This window comes from Sciurus vulgaris, assembly GCF_902686455.1.
Source record: "Sciurus vulgaris genome assembly, contig: HiC_scaffold_601_arrow_ctg1, whole genome shotgun sequence".
NCBI classification, from domain to species: Eukaryota; Metazoa; Chordata; class Mammalia; order Rodentia; family Sciuridae; genus Sciurus; species Sciurus vulgaris.
In genome coordinates, this window is record NW_027632420.1 from 7,744 (window position 1) to 21,691 (window position 13,948).

Sequence of the window (13,948 nt, forward strand, 5' to 3'; positions counted from 1 at the left end):
TGTGTGTGTGTGTGTGTGTGTGTGTGTGTGTGTGATTTTGAGGAAGTTTTATTTATGTTCAGTGGAGGCAGCTCTCCTTCCCAGCTGTGAATTTGGAAAATAAGATAATCTTGTTTCTAGTTGCCCCTCCTCCATGAGTACACCTGGAATAGTGTTTTAAAGTTTAACAAACATTTTGTTATGAAAATGTGATCATAGTGAAACTGCCAGCTATTTGTAATTATTAAATTTTCTATATGACTTAAATCATAAATATCATATGACATCTGAGGTGCTTTGTCAGTTATAGGGTGCTCTTATATACTATTAAATAACTTGAATTCAGTTATGGGAGATGGAATTTTCCTTACATCCTGAATCAAAAAGACCTTAAATCAATTTTGAATTCATAATCTGAGTCTCATTTTCCTATTTTTATAGACATTAATTCATATGGAATACATATAGGAATACAAAAAGGATGTGTGTCCTTGATGAAAGAGAGATTAATATATGTATAAAAAGAAAGTTCAGACTTATTTTTAAAGCATTTATTAAGTGCTTTGTTCTGTATGGGTATATAAAAGAAGTGTTAGATATAATCCTTGAGTATAAGGAGATTATTTCTCCTATGTATGTCTTTCTGTCTAATAAACTCAATAATAAGATATAATCAGACTTCTTTGTCCTCAGTCTCTTCCAAGGTCATGTTCCACACCCTGTATTAGAGCCATTCATTCCGTTGTCTCATGGTTAGTCTTAGGGGAAACTTGAAGGATCTGGTCAACTGCATCATCAGGTTTGGAGAGAAATTCCATTTGTGTTATTCATATTTAGAGAGCAGATATTTGAGTCATCTAAAATTAGAAAGAAACCTCTGCTTTTCCATTAATCTCCCTGGAGGCCTTAGTAGATTATCTAGGATCTGAAGCAGTCCTGGATGTTAACCTTTCCAAACACTGATTGTCATATTTGTTATCACGTTTTTGCTATAGTTCTGCAGCATTTTCATTTAATGGGTTTCCAACTTTCAAGAGGTGAGTTTATTACCACATTTTGCCAGCAAGTGGCAGTGATAGCTTATGACTATGTCCCAAACAACTAAATACAGCTTAAAATATTCCCCTTAGTGAAGAACGGTTGCACTAGCCAACTTCAACCCAAGAGGAAGATAATTTTTATGGGACACATTTTTAAGTAAAACGATTGCCTGATCATGCTTCTTTTTTGCGTGGTTTTCAGGTGGAATTGGCATGAACTTAACAGGACCAGATACAGTTATTTTTGTTGACAGTGATTTTAATCCTCGATATGACTTACAAGAATGTAGTCCTGACAAGAGTGTCATACTGGGAGTTGAGAACCACTGGGTTTTTTTTTTTTTTTTTTTTTTTTTGGTCCCGGGAATCAAACCCTGGGCCCTGTGCTTGCAAGGTGATCACTTTACCAACTGAGCTATCTCCCCAGCCCACCACTGGGTTTTAACCCCATTTTGGCACTGACTTGCAGAGTCATATTCAGTGGGTCACATGATCAATTCAGTCTCACTGTTAAAAAGAACAGTTAAATTGCAAAATGATTAGAAGAAACTTTTAGGCTTTAGTTAGAACCTAACTCAATTTAAAAAGGGAGTTAAAGCTGGTATGGTGGCACATACCAGTAATCATAGTAACTTGGGAGACTGAGGCAGGAGGATTGCAAGTTCAAGGCCAGCCTTGTCAACTTACTAAAACCCTGTCTCAAAATAAAATATTTTGGGGATGTGATTGTGGCTCACTGGGAGAGCACTTGCCTAGCATGTGTGAGGCAGTGGGTTGAATTCTTAGCACTGCATATAAATAAATGAATAAAGGTCCATCAATGTCTATAAAAAATTCAAGTAAATAAATAAAAATAAAACATTTTTTTATGAAATGCTAGGGATATAACTCATTGATAATGCTCCCCTGGATTTGCTTCCCAGTGCCATGAAAAGAAAAAAAAATGGGGTTAAGAGGTTGTGGAACTACCCTTTGACCTCAGGATAACATGCCTGCCAGGGGTTGTCCTTGGCTATAAATGAAGCTCCAGTTGTGGTCACTTCATCATTCTTTCCCTGACTCTTTTGGGAAAGGCTCAGAGAGAAGTTGAGGCCAGATTTCTCTAACAAATGCTCAGGTCAAAATGAGCAATGTCCTTTGAATTGTTTTATTAATATTTTCTTTGGTTCTGCTTCCTTTTTGCTGTATTTTTCTGGAATGCTTTTCCCCCCAGCTTTGCAGACTCATAGCACACTGCTCTCACTTGACTTACATACAGGGCTGTGAAAGTTTTTTGACTGATTGGCCAAGACACTGTGGAAGAATTAGTTTATAGGAAAGCAGCTTCCAAACTGCAGCTCACCAACATGATCATAGGAGGCCATTTTACTCTTGGAGCCCAGAAATCTTTGGCTAATGCTGACCTCCAGGTAAAATATGTTGTTCTTTTATTTAAAGTCCCATGATTTATAATCAGTAGTCTCTGTGGATGTGAATGCAAATAAAAAGTACCAGCCTTAACACCCTCTGTCTCCAGTTACACATTAGTTTGTTAGCCTAATTCACACTCACACAGTACCTACTACATGAAAGTTGCCATAGAAGCTAAATGAGTGTGGTACTTAAAGGCAGAGGAAATAGAATAAAGAGAATGGGCTTTAAACAGTCAAATTTGGATTCAGATTATACATTATACCTTATCACTTACTGGATGTATGACTTTGAGCAGGTAACTTAACATAATGGATATAATCTCTTTGGGGTTTCTAAAAATGAGTATGCCACTAGTTCTCTCAGAGAGAATTTACTTGTTTGTTTTTTTGTTGTTGTTGTTGTTTTTTTGGTTGTTTGTTTTTAAAGAAGAACTTGACTTAATCAATAATGATTAATTCCATACCTCCTCATTAATCCCAGACCCTTTATGCAGTGACTTACAGTACTCATTTTATACCCAGAGGAGGATGAACAAGACTGGGAACTCAAAATTATACCATAGGATATATGGATGAAAGACTAGAGTTAATTTGCATGAGGAAACAAAAATTAGATAGGAGTCAAATGCTGACTTGGAAGATTCTGGAGAGAGGTCTCTTTTGGAAAAAGGCTTAGAGTTATTCCATAGCAGCAGCTTTTGAGCTAAAATTAGAACCCATATTATCACATACCCTAGATCCTTTTGAGGAATTAGATACAGAGGATCAACCCCTAGGATTTTGGAATAATTCAGGCATGAAGTGAGTAAGAAATAGCTGACAAGGGCAGTAGCTATGGGAAGGTCTGCTGTAGGAAACATTGCAGAGAAGAAATGACAGGAGTTGATTGTTTTTTTGAGGCAGGGAGTGAGAGAGATAGCAAATTCAAAGATGACTTTAAGGCTTTAAGCCTTAATGATGAGAATAGAAATTAGGAAGATAGGTGGTAAAGTGTTAGGAAGGTGAAAATAATGTAGGCTTTAGTCAACATGGTTTGTAGTAAAAATCAATGTAAATTATCATTAGAGGGAGACTCTGAAAAGGAAGGGATTTTATTTAGAAAAGTTCACAGGAAAAACCAGACTTTAAAAGACCAGCTATCAAAAAATTCAAGAGGTATGCAAAAGGGGAAAAATTACACAGTATTATAAGCAGAATTATCAAGTTTACAATAAGCCCAAGTGTGGGTTAAAAAGTAGCAGTTTTCTCTCACACACACCTGTATCTTTGCACATCAGCATTGCAGACAGGGATCAGTGGTATTTTTTTTTAGGGAATCATTGACTTGCAGGAAAAGTTTATAATTTTTTGGGTACTAGAACCTGAAAGAAGAACCCTATGTTTTGTTTGTTTGCTTGTTTTTTGTTTACCTTAGGGAGTAACTGTGGAGTCTGGCTTTTTCTATATTTTTAGTGTTCTGCATACTCATCTGTCATGGTGGTAGGGCAGCTGTGCATTTTGTTTTCACACTATTGAAGAGGCAATTACAAATGTAAGGTGAAAGCTTGAGAGAGGTTTAGGTATATACTGTAGATGTGTAAATACATTTCTTCACAGAGCCTTGAGAGATGAGTTCATTGTGGGCTGTTGTGAAGGTGAACATATTGGGAGTTAGAGGAGATGAGGTCTCAGATGCTCAAACTCTTCCCCAGTGGAGGGAACTCCAGGCATTCAATTAGGGGTTTCCCTGTGATGTGGTCTACCAGCACATCATTGTGAAGTGCACAGGCACAACTCCCTGCTGTAGGTCAATATAGACTACTGGCTGTTGGAGAGGAACTTGGTGGGACTTTATGCCCAGGCCAGGGGCAAAAAATCTCATTCTGTTTCTGTATGATTTTTTTCCTCCCCATCCAGAAAATGAGTTATTTATGGTTTCCAAGGACAAGGGTAATAACTCACTACCTTGTCTCAAAAGAAAGCAGGGCATTTTTTAAATTATTAAAGAATCTAATAGTAAAAGACATGGTTCTGGTTTGATAAATATAAGCAGTGTAGAGTGGTGAAGTCCTGAAAAAGGAAAACAGGTTCTTTATCCTGCAAGGAGAGGGACAGTTATAGATGTAGTGAACATTTATTGAATGCTTACTGTGTGCTAAGCATTGTCTGAGGTGTACTTTTTCCAGTTGTTTTATGAAGAAGAGTAATAGAAGAATGACATAGACAATGTCTTTAATTTTTTTAAGAAATTTTCCAAAACATCATTCAGAAACACTCTAATCCAAGCACTGTGTAACTTACAACTACACCCTCTTAATTATTATAATATATTATTTTTTATTTTTGAAAAAAGGTAGTTCCTTAAAAACATATTGTGAGTGCTCAATAGCAAGGGAAGCCAGGAGATTTAAGTCCAAAGGAGTGGAAGGGATGATCCCAGTATGAACTGAGCTTCATCTTAAATACTTGGTTTTCTTCTGCTTTGGTTACTAAATGCCAAAGCCATTTGCCTTGGTTTATATATATGTATAATTATATTTTATGTTTATTTATATATAGATTAATGTAAGTAATCTATATATATATATATATTTGTGTATATGTCTCTCTGTGTGTGTATACACATATCTACTAAGGCTAAATATAAATATATCCAGGTATGTTCTTGCTTAATTTTTATCTCCGTGTTTTTAAGCTGCAGAATACCTTTAAGTTTTCAAGTTACAAAATAGACAGTCTAGAGATAACTAAACAAAACTAAAAGGGCAAAATGCAAATGAGGGCCCATCATGTGGATCCCAAATGTTTCAGAATTTTTAAGTGATAGTGCTTAGGGAGGTGTAAAGTTGGAAGTAGCAAGTGAAAGCCAGGTAATACTATCTAAGCTTTCTGGGTGGTTCCTGTAGCCTTAGGAAATAGAGTATCCCTTAGGGAGGAGTGAGAGGAAAGGGCAGAATAGGGAGTGCACAGGACTATTCAGGGAGATTGAAATTAATAAAGGGCCTTTGGGCCTTGGTGAACAGGATTGTTATTGTTTTTCCAAGGTGGATTCCATAAAGTAGTGAGGTAGGAAAGCAACTTGGCAAAGGAAAGGAGTCAGCTTATTGTGAAGTGAGGTACTGAGTGGCATCTTCTCTTTCTAAGAAGTTTGACAGTGGGAGAGGTAGGAAGGTAGCTAACAGGGTCTCTGACTTCTATCAGGACTGCTGTAAATACCTGTAAAAAATACTGGTGAGAGGTGTTATAGAAGATGCAGGAAATCATTTTATTCTTACCATCCCCCCCAAAAATAAAAGAAATTGGTGGCTAAAAAAATTTTTTTGCAGTTATAAATAATTATCAAAGTCAATAGCTCTGGTCATCATTTATCACCTTTCTGCTTATTCCTCATCTAACTCCACAATAGCCTGGTTGAAGTCATCTGCCATGGGAGAGAAGAAAGTTCACAAAGGAAGGAATGTGCTTGGTGTCACTTAGACACTCAGCAGATCACCACATCCTGATGTTTGTTTTCATGAGAACTAACTGGATTTTTTCTTTTCTCCATTCAAGTTGAGTGAAATACTTAAATTTGGCTTGGATAAACTGCTGTCTTCTAAGGGGAGCACCATGGATTGGATAGACCTGGAGTTCCCTCTGGGAGAGACAATAAATGGCCAGTGGGTTTCTGATGCCTTGCCTGCAGCTGGAGGAGGGAGCAGAGAGCAGGAAGAAGGAAGTGAGTTGGGGGTTAGGGTGAGCAAATGGCACAGTTAAATCAAACTAGGGCATGAGTGATATTCATTACCATAGGAAGTCCTGCATCCTACTCCCTGGGACCTCCTTTTCCTACCCAGCCCTATTGTCTTCTTGAGCACATTCTTTAGGCTTCTTGATCCAAGAAATTGAAAATATATCTGGTTGTTCCCATGTGGCTGAACTTTGAATCCACGTTTTAGACACCCAGATTTGAAGACATCACTGGACAACTCATTTTATCCTTAGACAAGTCCTCTTTTATTATCCTTGGAAGATACACCATTACAGCAAAATTGTCTGTTTAAATTGAAAAGACAGGGATCCAAGGGCTCATGGTGCTCCCATTATTTGGTGTGTGGATCCCTTCAGTTCCCCCACATTGTGGTGCCCTGTAAGGACCATAAGTCCTAGGCTTTTGGAGTATTGAGAGGGTTTCTATTCCTCTAGTCAGTCCCAGCTGGATACCTTTGTTTTGGTTCCACAGCTCTTCTTAATAGGTTTTCATTTTCCAAAGTGTTTGTGAACATTTTAACGTACCATTTCCTCATATAGCTTTTTAGAAATCCATTTATTGTCATTTAGCTCTTTCAGGTGAGAGAAAAAAATAAATGTGTGTGGTCATATTTTTAGGTTATATTTGATGACTTTAGTATCCAGTTTACACCCTTTTCTGTAGTCATCTATATTAATTTAATTTTATTTGCTAGAACAAAATAAAATTACAGTGTTTTCAGAAAGATGATTGTATATCTTCACCTGCCTAAAAACAGGTATTTTTGCAGACACTCTAACTGCCAAAAAATTCTCCAGATTCATTAAAATCTGGAATGTTGTCTTCAGTGACCATGTCTTGATTCTCTTTGTGGTAAATTGTTCCTCTGGCAGAATACAAATGAGGGTCTAGACCTGTGGGCTCTGACTGCCTATTAGAAACAGACTAAAGACATGCAGCATCATTAAAAAATAATGTAAATAAACATTAAAGATAGTAATTAGAGGGACTGGAGAGATAGCTCAGTCGGTAGAGTGCTTGCCTTGTAAGCTCAAGGCACTGGGTTCGATCCCAAGCACCGAAAAAAAAATAGTAATTAGAGCAGCCCAATCAAATTTAAGTAAAAAGTAAGGTTGCTTTATCTTTAATGCTAAAGTTCTTTAAAAAGCACATTTACATAGTAAATTGAGAATTTCATGCATTATGATGCTATATATGTTGATCATATTTAACATATCTCAGCTCTTTATTTTTTCCACTTGTTGATAGAGTGCCTCACTGAAATCCCGCTGCTGATTTAATTAGCAAATGCCAATTAGTATTACAGCTGGTTAGATTTGGGTAGAAGTTTGAAGCAATTGATCTCTTGAAAATGAAAATATTTTGCTTTCATACTCTCTAGAAAAAATATACTTAGAGCTGATTTTATAATGCTGTGAAAATACATTATTTGGTAACATGTGCTATGAAATACACTTCACTTTTTAATCATTATCTTACCTATCTGTGGTTACTGGTCTTGGCTGTTTATCACTTGATTCATGATTTTGGCAGATCACCCAGCCTCATTAGGCCTTTGTGTCTTCATCTGTAAAATGGTGCTCTTAATGTCTTCTTTACTCTTTTACACAACTGCAAAAATCAAATGTGGTAATAGACGTGAAATTGCTCTGATAGTATAAAGTGCTACTTAAGAGTACTATATCAGCTGGGAGTGTCATTCAGTGGTAGAACTCTTACCTACCATCTGTGAGTCCCTGGGTTTGATCCAAAAATTAAGGAAAGAAAAAAAAAGTCATACTATTGTCCTTGATTGTTTTTCCATAATTATTTGCAAGCCTGTTTTCTCTCTACTTTTCTATATCCCTTAATCTACTGAAAAGAACAAACTGATCTTAGAATCAGAAAAACCTACCTTGTTCATTTTGTAGCAGAGAGAATTGAGGAATCCTTTAATCCCTGTGTGAATCTCAGTTTCCTCTTTCATAAGGGGGGGTTAGTTATACCAGGATTGAGGTAAGAAACATGAAGATGCTTTGTGAGATCTACAGGGAATATTATAAATCTAAGGAATTATTTTTTGTGATTTTTTTTATTTTCTCATAGATTTGCCCCTTTTTTCAATATTATAGAAAAAGGGGAAAAGAGTTGAGTATTAAAAGTGTGTTTGGACTAAAAACATTGAGATTTTATTAGGGGATCTTAAAAGTCAGTGATATTTGCACTGGGAATATTTGTGGAATGAATGAATGATTTGAGACTCAGCAGTGTAGAGGGATCCAGCAGAGATTCCCACATCATGTAGGGTGGACCAAAAGTGTTTAAGCCAATGCTCTGTCCTTTGAAAAGTGAACATGAATAGAACCCAAACTCATCAGTATTGGTGCAACAGGAAATGAAATGCCTTCATCACAGCTGGTCTTGACCCATTTAGAGTATGAGCTATTTTCTTATTCACCTAGTTATTGCTTTACATAGCATTAACCTATTTTTCAATGTCTTAACATTTCTTGCTTTGTGTTTTATATTCTTAGAGGAACATGTATTTATTTGAAGGTAAAGATTATTCTAAAGAGCTCAGTAAGGAAGACAGAAAATCCTTTGAACAAATGGTGAATCTTCAGAAAATTCTTTTGAAAAAAAAAAAAAAAGTCAAGAGGGCCGGTTACTCCAGAATAAAGGCAGTGTAAGTGCTGTAAATTTGTGTGAGATTATAAATTCTTCCAAACTCTCTTCCTATAAAAGAACCAAAAATGAATTCAGTATCATTTTTGTTCTCTTAGGATGATTTAAGAAATAAGCATCTCTAGAAATGTAACAAATTAACTGAACACTAGTATAAAAGCTATGTAAAAATCTAGCATGAAAAACATTAATAAGGTGAGTACATTATACAATTTATTGCAGGTAAAAGCAGCCCTGTTCCTCTTATAAGCCACCCCTAAAGGGATCACCATATTAAATCAAAATATCATATCCTGTTGTTGATAATCATGATTCTGTTTTGTTAAGATATGATGGCAATCACAAATGATATGTGTAATGTTCACAGTGTTTGGTGCTTAAAATGTACTTTCTAAATGTTATCTATCATTAAGATAATCATGCTAAAATACTCTGTATTAAAGGAATTACACATTTATAGAAAGTTTTGTTTTAGAACTTTTTAAACTTTAAATGGTATCCTACAGTGTATACTTCCAACCAAGGAAAAAATTATCTATTTTGAATTACCTTATTGCTCATGCAATGAATCAAAATGACTGCACTATCCATGCCAATACTTTGGCTGAACATAGAACACAGTGAACACCATGCCAATGAGATTCATAATATGAATAGTAAATTGAAGTATCTTGCTGCCAGTGCCCACCACACAGGGAGACAGAATTTTGTGAAAACCTAAGCATGTTGTCTCTGTAGAAAGTCTGTTTTGTGGATGAATGAAACTCATGAAGGAGCAGGAAATTCCTAACCTTACTGGCTTTGGATCTTGTCCTTCCTACAGGTTCTTAGCCCAGGCCTCTTGGAGGGGTCTACTAAAAGGAAGAGGATTCTGAGCCTAGACAAACTGGAGGAAAGACAGAAAAAAAAAAAGACAAGAAGCAGCAGCCAAGAGAAAGAGAATAATAGAGGAAAAGAATAGGGAAAAGGAAGAAGCTGAACATAAAACAACTTATGTCTAGAGAGTATTGTTATTGCCAGTGACATAGATATTTTGGTCTCCTCCACTAGAATCACTTAAAAATTAAAAAAAAAAAACTATCAATCTGGTAGTTCTTGTTGGTAACAGAATACTTTCTTTTCTTTTGGACTAGTGTTTGAACCCAGAGGCACTCTACCACTGATCTATTTCCCCAGTTCTTTTTATTTTTTTTATTTAGAACCAGGGACTCACTAAGTTGTTTAGCTGGCCTCCAACTTGTGATCCTCCTGCCTCAGCTTCCTGAGTAGCTAGGATCACAAGTTAGCACCACCACACCCGGCTCCACAGGACACTTTTTAGAAAAGATTCAGCTTTAACATTTAGTCTACTTTAGTTAGAAGTCTTGAGTGCCTAAAGCAGAGGAGATGCATTCTATTGAAACAAGAAATTTTAAAGGTTTTATTGTAGCTAATGAGGAATCATTTATTTGAAAAGTCCCTTTTAGTCATGTTCTTAAAAACAGGGACATTTGGTGGATGCTCATTATTGAAGTGTAGTCAGGAGACAGGCTAATCAGTAAAATTTGTTTACTTTCAAATGAGCAAAAATCTTTGCCAGGGTCCAGTCTTAGCAGCGGTCAGGGGACTTAGGTGGATGGGAGATGTTAGCATGTTGGAGAAACAGCACACAGAGACATCAAGTGTTCTGAGGCTGAATCTGAATCTTTATTTTTCTGCCAGCCTCTTTTATAGACATTTTTCTTTAGTAATGATTATATCATTTTATGGTTAGTTTAAAATAAGAAAAACCTTCAAAAGTTCAATCTATACTTCTTCTCAAAGTACACATTCTCTCTGTATGACAGTCCAGACCAAAACAACCTTATTTCCCAGCTAGATTAAAACAACCTTGTCTCCCAGCTAAACTGAAACAAACTTGTCTCCCAGCTAAACTGAGGGCATCATTATCTGCCAGTCTTCAACCTTCAGAACAAACACATCACTAGATTTTCTGAGAAACCACCCCCACCATGAACTCTGATGTTTAACAGTGAAAAGGTTTTACTATTATTAAAGGGCAAAGAAATCAATTTATAGTTAATATTTAGTCTATTCTCATTTTATATAATGGTGGACTACAATCTTATTCTGATTCTCAAAGAATTAGACTAAACATAGGAAAAGCACAAGTTATATTTATGACTAACCTAAATGTTTTTATTATGTAAAGTATCTCTAGAATCAACTACTAAAACTAGGAAAGCAACAAAGGCTAAACACTGCATCCAACCTCTTTATCCATCTATTATTACACTAAAGCAATCACAGGCTCTTTTAATCTCAAGCAAAGTTACAATTGTTTATTTTCACATATTTATCTATGTGAAATACTGCTAAATTTTCATTGTGCACTATTTTGTGTACCAATACACTAAAACATTCCTGATGTTTTCCAATAAGTTTCTAATGATATATTGATTTTTAATATTAAAAAGCAACTACACATGGAGACATGCCACGCCTATGGCCCCAAAGAGGGAGGACAGTCAACAGAACCATGTCAAGTGTTGAGTCCTCTATTCCAACAGAGCCATGTCAAATGTTGGAGTGTCAGGAAATAGATGTGGCAAAACTTCAGTCAGGGTGAGTTTCTAATTACATTTTACTTGGTGGTTATTTTTTGTGAATAGCAGTACAAAATGTGCTCCAAGGAGAGGTTAATTTTCTTTTCTCTCTGTCGAGTTAAAGGATGGCTTGGTAGGAGTCCAAATATTACCAGTCCTTCTGCTTGCCCTCTGAGGTGAGTGAGTCTGAGGACCTTGAGGATGAGGAAGATAAGAGTGCTCCCTAATTGGGTTACTATGACCCAGACTCAACCTCCATCAAGTAGGTTAGTGGTGATGTCACACACCCTCAGGCAATGACAGAGGGTGCTCTCATGGTGCACGGTATAGGTACAAGAAATGGTGTGGGACAGGGATTGTGCCTCAGTAATTATGGTGCCAAGAAATGGAGAAGATTAATCTAAATCATGACTTAAGTGTGCTGGTCCCAGTGCAATATCATGTGGTCAAGAAAGCATGAATTGTAAAATCAGTAGATGTGAATTTGACTCTTGGCTCTTTGGTTTACCTGATTGAGTTACCTACTCTCCCTAAGTGTGAGCTTCCTAATATATACTAATGGGATAATATCTGTCCTGTCCTCTGCATAAGTTTTTTTAAGATGGTGAAATGAGGCTACATTTTAGAAGAAAAATGCATTCTCTGAGAAACTCCTTGTGTGTTCCCCTCAAAACCTCTGCATGTTCTGTATCCTCTGCCTGGATCCTTATTTTCTCTAGTCACATCAAGCATTATTTAAATGTCTCCCTCTCAGAAAGGTCTCCCCTGATCACCTTATATAGAACAGTTTACATGCCCCCTCTTTTACTCTTTGTCCTCTTTCTACCCTAATTACCTTTACCACCTCCTCATATGTTAACATGTATATTTGTTTATCTCCTTGAATTAGAAAATAATCTTAATAGAAGAGGATTGTGTATGTGTATGTGTGTCCACTGCAGTAGCTCCAGTACCTAGAATGAAGTTTGACATGTAATACATATAAACAAATATTTGTGGTATGAATGAGTATAAATACAATGTGATAACCCAGTATGTTAATGAAAGCTTGAATGAGTCATTTAGCTTTTCCTCTTCCTGACAAGTAAAATGGGAGTTGTATGCTTTGATATTAACAGCACTTGCTCACTGTTATGTTCCCCCCACTCTCCACCCTTCCTTATTCACCACCCCAGAGTTAGAGACCCACCAGAGAATTTTTTTTTCATTCATAACACTCATTTTTGAGATACCTTTCTGTTATGATGACCAGGTATATCTTTCAGAAAACCTGAATATATTTGAGAATTCAACTATGATTCTCCTAGGAGATCAAATATAGTTTTCCTTCCCTTTGAAAAATCATTCTTCTACAAGTCTATTTCATGTGTTTTTGTTTCTCTAAATTGTGGGCTTGACTTTACCTCTTATAGATGAAAAATTTCTTTCTTCTGTCAGATGACTCTGGCAACTGGGGAAGAGGTGGCTTATTCACAGTTCTGGAAGAATTGTCAGCTGAGCCAAGTAAAGTATATGAGCTGGCAGGGGAAATGAAAGGTAAGAAGAAAAACAGAACAATGGAATAAGATAGGAACGGACACTTAAGATAATATCATGTGGGTTAACTAGCCTCGGAGAAGGACTCATAAGGGCCGATTGTGATATGAATTCTCTTATCAGCTAGTTTTATGTTACTGTGACCCCCTTTCTCTCTGCCTGTTTTCTCATTTAAAGTTTGTAACTTCTCCTTCATTTGGAAAATATTTTTTTTTCCCTTTTAGACTTTGCGGTGATTTGCAACACTGAAAGTTTGCTCTCCCAGGATATTTATGTCTATTAGTATCTGTAAAGTAAGATTTTGAATTGGAAAAATATAAATTAGCTGTTCAAATAACTCTATTAAAATATTTAAGGTGGAAGTGATCTCTCTTATTGTAGAACAGTCCTCATGTTTGCTCTGGAACACAAATCAGAACAGATGACAGAGCTGTTTCTCCAGAATGGTATTGATGTCTCTGTAACAGATTACTTTGGACAAATGGCATTAGCGTATGCTGCTGCTAGTGGTCATAGTGGGTGTTTACATTAAAATTCTAATCAACCTTGATTGGAGGTTCAAAATAATAACAGCTATTGCATTTCACATATGAGGTGAAATTTCATGGTACAGCTATGTATGAAACAATAGAGTAGTTCATAAACCAATAGTCCTGCAAGAGTCTAGATGAGAAGTGATAATGAAGTGTGAGTTTTCTCCAAGGTTCCTTTCTTCCCTCTCCTCTCCTTTTCTCCCCTCATCTCCTTATACATGCTAGTGAATTGCTATACTACTGAAATGCATCACTAGCCAGTATCTTAGGGTTTTAGAGATTTTATCATCATGGTTCCCAGCCTTATCTCTGTCATTCCAAGTATTATTCCTGACCATAGGATATAAACCATGTCACACTTTGATTTTCCTAATTAACTTATTTGGGTCTTGAAATGCCCAGTTGAGCAGAAAATCTTTTATCCTCCCTTGAAAATTAGCTTTTTACCATCCTTTAATTTCTTGAGGAT

The 13,948-nt window shown here is 36.3% G+C and overlaps 1 pseudogene across 1 annotated transcript; it reads left to right on the plus strand.

Moving 5' to 3' along the window:
* The first annotated feature begins 728 nt into the window (after positions 1-728).
* On the plus strand, positions 729-13,461 carry LOC306652796 (chromodomain-helicase-DNA-binding protein 1-like; annotated as a pseudogene). Its single transcript has 8 exons — positions 729-778; positions 2,278-2,428; positions 5,963-6,145; positions 8,675-8,826; positions 9,649-9,820; positions 11,548-11,740; positions 12,848-12,946; positions 13,303-13,461. The product of its transcript is annotated as a chromodomain-helicase-DNA-binding protein 1-like (transcript).
* The last annotated feature ends 487 nt before the right edge of the window (positions 13,462-13,948 follow it).